We start from the raw sequence: 7,201 nt of genomic DNA on the forward strand, positions 1-7,201 counted from the left end.
TTCTGTTTGCTAAATGTCAATAATGAGCAAGAGATTTTTTTACCTTCCCTAAATTGCTGAGGTATGCATACATTTTGTTAGAATCTTGTAGAATTGCCTTTTAAAGTGGGTCAAGTGTTTTGGGCATTCTTCCACAATCTGCTGACAATAGTTTACTGGTATGTTAACCCAAAGCTCCTGACAGAACTTTAGTAACTGAGTTGACTTTGTAGGCATTCCCGTACAGAAGTCTTTTCACTGTGTATAATGACATTCTCTGACCAGCTTCAGCCACCATCCTCACAAAGTCTTCTGCTTTTCTTCTGGGATCAAAATGCACATTTTGAACCAAAACATGTTAATCTCTGGGACACTAAACATATTTCTCATGAAAGGTAAGATGGGTCATACTAATGACCCATCTTGTATGCTGTTTATACTCATATATAATTGTTTAAAAAGATGAAAGTGGCATCTTGAAATTGTATCCTAGATTAAACCAGGCTTGGGGAGGTTCACAATTATCTTTCTGATATTTTGTCAGATTTTTCTTGACTATTCTCTAATGTCACACAAGGTTGCAGTGTGTTAGAAGCGTAACCTAAAATATATCCACAGGGGTGCCTCTAATTACTTTAAATGTTGTGAATTAACAGAAACTTCCAAGTTATGACTTCCCCATTTGTGTTTACCCAAATTGTGTATGGCATAGAGATCTTGTGATTTGAATTTGAAGAAAGACATTTCAGCATTTGGCAAATAGAAATACCTTTGGTAATTCTGAATTACCTAAAATAGGAGAGCATTTACGTTATTAAATGTTTCTTTTTGCTTTTCAGTACATTAGTTATTGTTTTTGCTACATTTAGTATATAATTTTCTTTCTATTGGTCCTTTTTTATGCTTGAACATTATTTACTGATAATTCAGACCAATTCATGCAAAACCCATACAGCCCATGTACATGGATAAGGAAACTATAAATTAAGATTTTGTAATAAATGAGGGTGCATGCACAATATTTGCACACATATGCATACACACATATACACATCGTCTTTTCATGGGACTGAAATATATTCAGCTGCTGTACCTATACAAACCACATTCACAGCTAGGGTTGTCACCATACTAACATTCTATAATCCATACCCATACCTTTTTTTGAGGTCACAGGGTTCTTTATAGTTAAGAACAAAAATTAGGATTATTTAGAATATGACAATATTTTAACTTTCTTAATTAGGACAAAACTAAAAAGTGGAGGGGAAAATTCAGCCTTCATTTAGAAAAATATATAATGTAACAGTGTCAGCTCCTCATTTGGCGAAACAGTAACACTAAGTATAAGTGGTAATATTTATGTAAGTATGTATCTTTGATTCAGTTGTGCAGTTATGTAAATTGTTAATTGATCATCTTTAGTGTGCCACTGTGTGTTTCCATTTGCTACCACATTCCAAATGTTGCTACTGAGGGACAAATAAAGGATCAGTCTCTGTTAAAATAAAATATGTTTCCAAACAAACAAGGATGTGGTCCATGCAAATCTATTCCGGCTTTCTGGTAATTTTTTAATAATATTTTCTTTACAGATAAACTACAGCTGGGTAGGTTGCCACAAGTTCCTACTTTTTCTGCTCTGCAAGCTTTAGTCTGGCTCTACCATTTTTAGTGATGTTATTAGCCACATTGTCCTCCAATGCCTTTACAACTAAACAGAGGAGTAATGGCACACAGGTTTGTTTTGATGCTTCACAATTTAGTAATGAAGCCATCAGCTGGTTCATACATTCCTACATTAATTTGTACCACAGTAGAACAGAAAGTTGCGTGATTTTGAACTGGGATGTGGCTGTCTGTGTTCATGAGGCTAATATTTAAACTGATAGCATTAACATGTTGTCCTGGAGGTTTACTACTTCATTGTTACAGATAGTTCCAGCAGCAGCTCATTACTTTGGTCAAGTGAGCTCCTGCAGGGAGGGCAGAAGCTGAGTGTCTCTGTTATTGCAGCACTGCTGCCGTAAGAAGTGTGAAAATTTGTGCATATGTGAATGTGTCAGTTTGGATTGATATTGAGTCAAAAGAGTCTGTTTGAACAATTAACTTTTTGTATTGCTTATAACAAGATATGAGCTATTTTGACAACCCTTGTCAGCTTCCTGTGATGTGCCTTAAGCTGAGTCATTTAACTATAACTTTAGTATTATTATGGTATGGGGATTATAGGCAAATGTACATATGCAAAAACTGGAAGGAAATCCATTTTCTACATCTTTCAAGGTAAGTGTCACTCCCATTTCTATAGTCCTCATGCATACTCCTTAGACAATTAATGCAGACAATGGGGCTTCTGATATACTATATGAAAAATGTTAGTCTTTTATTTCTCTTTTTTTCTTGAAATGGACAATTATTTCTGTGGTTGGCTTCAGAAATGTATTTTTTTGCTCTTCTGTCAAGGTTTGGTAAATCCTATAAACTATTTTTCATTGATTTGCAGGGTCAAAACTGGTTCTGCATTTGTATTCTGTGAATACAACTGTACATTTTACAGCAATGGCAGTTAATGTCTGCAATCCAAATACTGTTTGATGTAGCACTGCTGTCATTTATGATAATTATTTACATGACTTAAGGAGTCCATTAGTTAAATATGAACTATATTCTGATAATGTGCTGTAAAACTTAGGTGTTCACAACTCAGTATCAACAACAAGCTTGGATGTGGCAGAAGGAAAGCCGCAGGAAAGCAGTCAAATAATGCTGATGAGGCACAAATCTGCCATTCTCGGCCCACTGCTTCTAATTTGGGGCTTGGTAAGATGCCCTCTGTATTTTACAGTGTAAAAATCCTGCTCAGTCTTTGTAAATGTACGGTTTGGTCATAAACACAAATCCCCACATGGGTGGTAAAACTTGGAGTGTGGACAGAGCTTGTATTCCTTGTCTACTTTAAGCTTGTGAGAATATTGTGTTTTTTGTTGGCCCTCGCTGAGGTTCTCCTGTGTCACGTTAACCACTTGGTTTGGTTTATCCTCTTTAATGGCTAGCCCTTTGAGGATGGTCTTTGTGTTCGTCTGTTGCTTTCATCTGGTTTACCAACATTGTTTACCTAAAAACCTTGTTTACATCCAGCTCCACAGTGCAGGGCATGCAGAAAGATACATTATAATACCGCTGGCACACAAATCACTTGGGTATTTAATTGCTGTCACTGCAATAAACTGTCATGCACAGCTTAAGAGAAACTACAGGTTGTGCAGATAGGCTTACAGGTGCTACGATGCTATTTCTAAATTAGTGTACTTCCTAAGGTAATTGCTTTCACTTTCTAAAGATGGAAATTGATATTTTTATCACTGTGGACAATAAAGGGTATCATATTTGTCCACATGTTTGTGCATAATGTTTTCAATTTGAACAGATTGAGTGAATATTTAAAATGCACGTTTGCTGTGCTTGTTTAGATTACACAATATTAATTTACTGAGTGTCACACATTTAAGTTCACAAAGGCTGTCAAATAGGCATTATCTGCCATAAACAGTATACATTAGCTAATATGGAAAATGGAATGTTAACTTATCAAGTGTGAAAATTTCACAGTCATTATCTGAGTTAACAGGGTGTAAACATTGCTCATGTTCTCAAGTATGGAACTTGCCCGGGGCTTATAGGTACAGTATACATTCACACATTTTCCACACAAATAACAAGTGCTTTTTGTATAGCTTTGGTATATTGATTCAGAAAAGCCTCCATTAATAATGTTTAAATATACTGGACAATTAACAGGGAAATCAAGAACATATGTAGATATATAAATGACAGAAAGTCATGCAAGACAAAATATTCAGAAACTACCTTTATTAAAAAAAAACAAATTTTCATCATGTTTTAGTGTTTTAATTTAATCTATTACATGCAACTTCAACCTTGAGTGGAAGCCATGTTGTAAGCAGGTGTGCTTTTGCTTGTACTTGTTACGTCATAGCACAGTGATGGATAGTACGTACTGGGATTCAGTAGAGCTCAGTGAGCCTGACACTGGAGTCAGGTCAGTGAAAATCATTGAAAGACCTTCACATGAAATTCTGTATGTATGATTTTACCACTCACTGTATGATTACGTATGTTACAAACTTATTTAATTTGAAAAACTCTAACTGAAAAGGTAAAGCAATGTATTAATACATTTTAAGAGTAACAATACCTAATGTACAATGAAAATTAAACTAGTAATTGTTGATGATATGTTTTAAATGTTTGAGATAGGCAGCTACACTCACTGACAAAAAGGGGAATGGCCCTATATGAAGATTGCATCGGCAATAAACCGTGCATCAATCCCTCATACTGAGCACAATTTAGTGAGAGTGGAAAGAAAAACTGCCTTATAACAGCAAGAAACCTCCAGCAGAACGTACTGTAAAATAGTGTTAGTGTTAATGATAGAGCCACCTCGTGGGGTGAGACAACACATTTATGATATTAGGCTTACAAGAACAAGATAAACTGAGATTTTAGCAATAAAAACTAAGAATTCCCTCTTTTTTTAAAATAAAGGAAAGGTTTATAGATCATTGTAGAATATTCCTATCTATGTTTGACTAGTCCATATATTGTGGTATTTATGCTTATTTTTAAAAATACAATTTACATTTCTAAATCTCAAACTGTGTTTGTGATTGGGTCAAGTGTAGGTTTGAGCAGTCCAAGTATATTAAATTTTAAACTGGAGATAATCAAATGCAGTTAATACTACTGTCAAACAGCCCTTCAGTGTAGTGCCATTTGAAAGCAGATTTTGATTTTACATTTACTATCTTCTGGTACTAGTCAGTGTATTCTCAGGCCTTGTACACACATAGGAGGGTATTTTAAAACGAATATCTACCCGACATTGTTTTTTAAAATAGTATTGTACGCACGTGAGGCTTTTCAGAAAAGTTTTTATCCAAACAAATCCGCAGAAATATGTCACTGAGCATTGTGTTAAACACTCCAGACGCATATGGGGCAGTGTATTGCAAAAAAGAAACCTATGTCACAATCCTTCAAAACAATCATGACTTCCTGTTAGGTATAAAACATGGTGCCAGGAGGTTCGTTTGTGTGGACAGAAAAATAAGTTGAAGTTCTTTTAAACACAGTTTTAGAATATACAGCTGGTAAAACACAATTTGGTGTCGAATGGGAATCGTTCATCATTCATTTTTATCCCATTGTACGGCCGAGTCTATAAACAATGGTTGTACATTTGACGTCAGCGTTGCAATATTTGTCAGTGACGCGCCGAATCATAAAAGTCTGTTTGATCATGTACACATGCAGGCTCAAAAACTGAGTTTTTATAAATCTCCAGTTTGGCCGGAGTTTTCAGAATTATTCGCTTTAGTGATGTAAAATGCAATGGATGAAAAGGCCAAAAGGCATAAAAAGTTACTCGTTTTCCCAGATATCCGGCTATGTGTGGACAAGACCTCACAGTGCTCACAAATGATTTGTAGCTCATCTGTCAGTTGAATTTTTCTACTGAGTACCAAAAATGCTGCCGAATAAGCAATTTAAACGTGGAGTTTTTTTTCCATTGATTTTGTAACCCAGTGTTGTCTGCAAACTCAACAACATCGCATCCCCTATTGCATCAATCCCCGTTGCCTCAATACTAATAGCATTTTGGGTATGCAAGTGGCTAGGTTGTTGTATCATGCAACTGACTGATATGTAGGGTTTCCTTTTTAGAAACCAGTGATGGATGAAGTGTGCGGGTGCACTTCTGTTTGCTGGTACCGAAATTATACCAGTGTGATGGCCTACATAACATGCATTGATACAACCACCCAGCCTCATTCATACCCAAAAAGCAACTCCAACCCAAATCTCAAGTAACTCTTTAAGTATTTACCATGCTACCTAATACATCTACAAGGTATCCTCTGTGTCTGGTGATCTTCATTTGCTACTTAGATTTTCAGATGCTGTGGCAGTTACCTGTAACACAGCTCTTCGTTTGATGTTCCAACACGTATTCCTTCTGGTGCCTGTTCTAGAAATGCCAGCTTCAATCTATACTACACAATTTGCACATTCATTGTGGACTGTTCCTCATGGGTTCTCAACTTGGTGCCAAACGTATTTTTAATCAAGACCTTCAAAAATTAGTATGGCCTGGATGTAGCTAGTGAGCTAATAGCTGTTAAATAATAAATCATCATTCAGACCTTGCAGCTGTGGGTAAGCTGAAGATGTGATGACAATAGTGGGCCACAAGGAAGCTGGATAGAAATACCATTATTATTATTAGAAATGAAGAATCCAATCCTACTTGAGAAAGGAGCAAATAACAACAATTTATTATTGGTGATGGGGTGAGAGATGGGGTACATCCTGGTCGCCAGTTCATCACAAGATAACTCCACACGTACTCATTCCAAAGGGAAATTTAGAGACCATTAAACTATCAGCCATGTTTCTGAAATTTGAGAGGTAGCAAGAGTAAATAGACAGGATCCACGCAAGCGTGGGGCGAGCACATACACTCCTGGAAGAAAGACCTCAGGCCGGGATTTGAACCCAGGACCTTTCTGCTGCGAGGCAACAGTGATGTCAACTGCTGTGGAGCAGCACCCATTATGTTATTATTATTACTTTTATTATTGTAGATGTCTCTAAACAGATGGGCTTTTCAATTATCTGTCAAGCTGTTGATCGCACTTGTTCTTTATTGCACACCTTCAAATAGTGCTACCCTGATGGTTCTGTGTCACAAACCACTTGGGTCATTACACATTTAATATAATCTCAATATTAAAGTAAATCATGACACATTTTAAAGCATTTGTGGTCAGACTCCTCTCAAAGCTTTTATTGCCTTTGTTCTACATGGATTTTGCAAGCGTTCATTCACAGTGCAATATCTGTCACAGACATAAACACACAGTGCCTTGCGAAAGTACTCGGCCCGCTTGAACTGGTCAACCTCTTGCCACATTTCAGGCTTCAAACATAAAGATATAAAATTCTAATTACTTGTGAAGAATCAACAACAAGTGGGACACAATCGTGAAGTGGAATGAAATTTATTGGATGTGTCAAACTTTTTTAACAAATAAAAAACTGAAAAGTGGGGTGTTCAATATTATTCAGCCCCTTGCGTTAATACTTTGTAGCGCCACCCTTTGCTGCAATTACAGCTGCAAGTCGCTTGGGGTAT

Source organism: Girardinichthys multiradiatus, chromosome 22 (assembly GCF_021462225.1).
Source record: "Girardinichthys multiradiatus isolate DD_20200921_A chromosome 22, DD_fGirMul_XY1, whole genome shotgun sequence".
Taxonomy (NCBI): Eukaryota; Metazoa; Chordata; class Actinopteri; order Cyprinodontiformes; family Goodeidae; genus Girardinichthys; species Girardinichthys multiradiatus.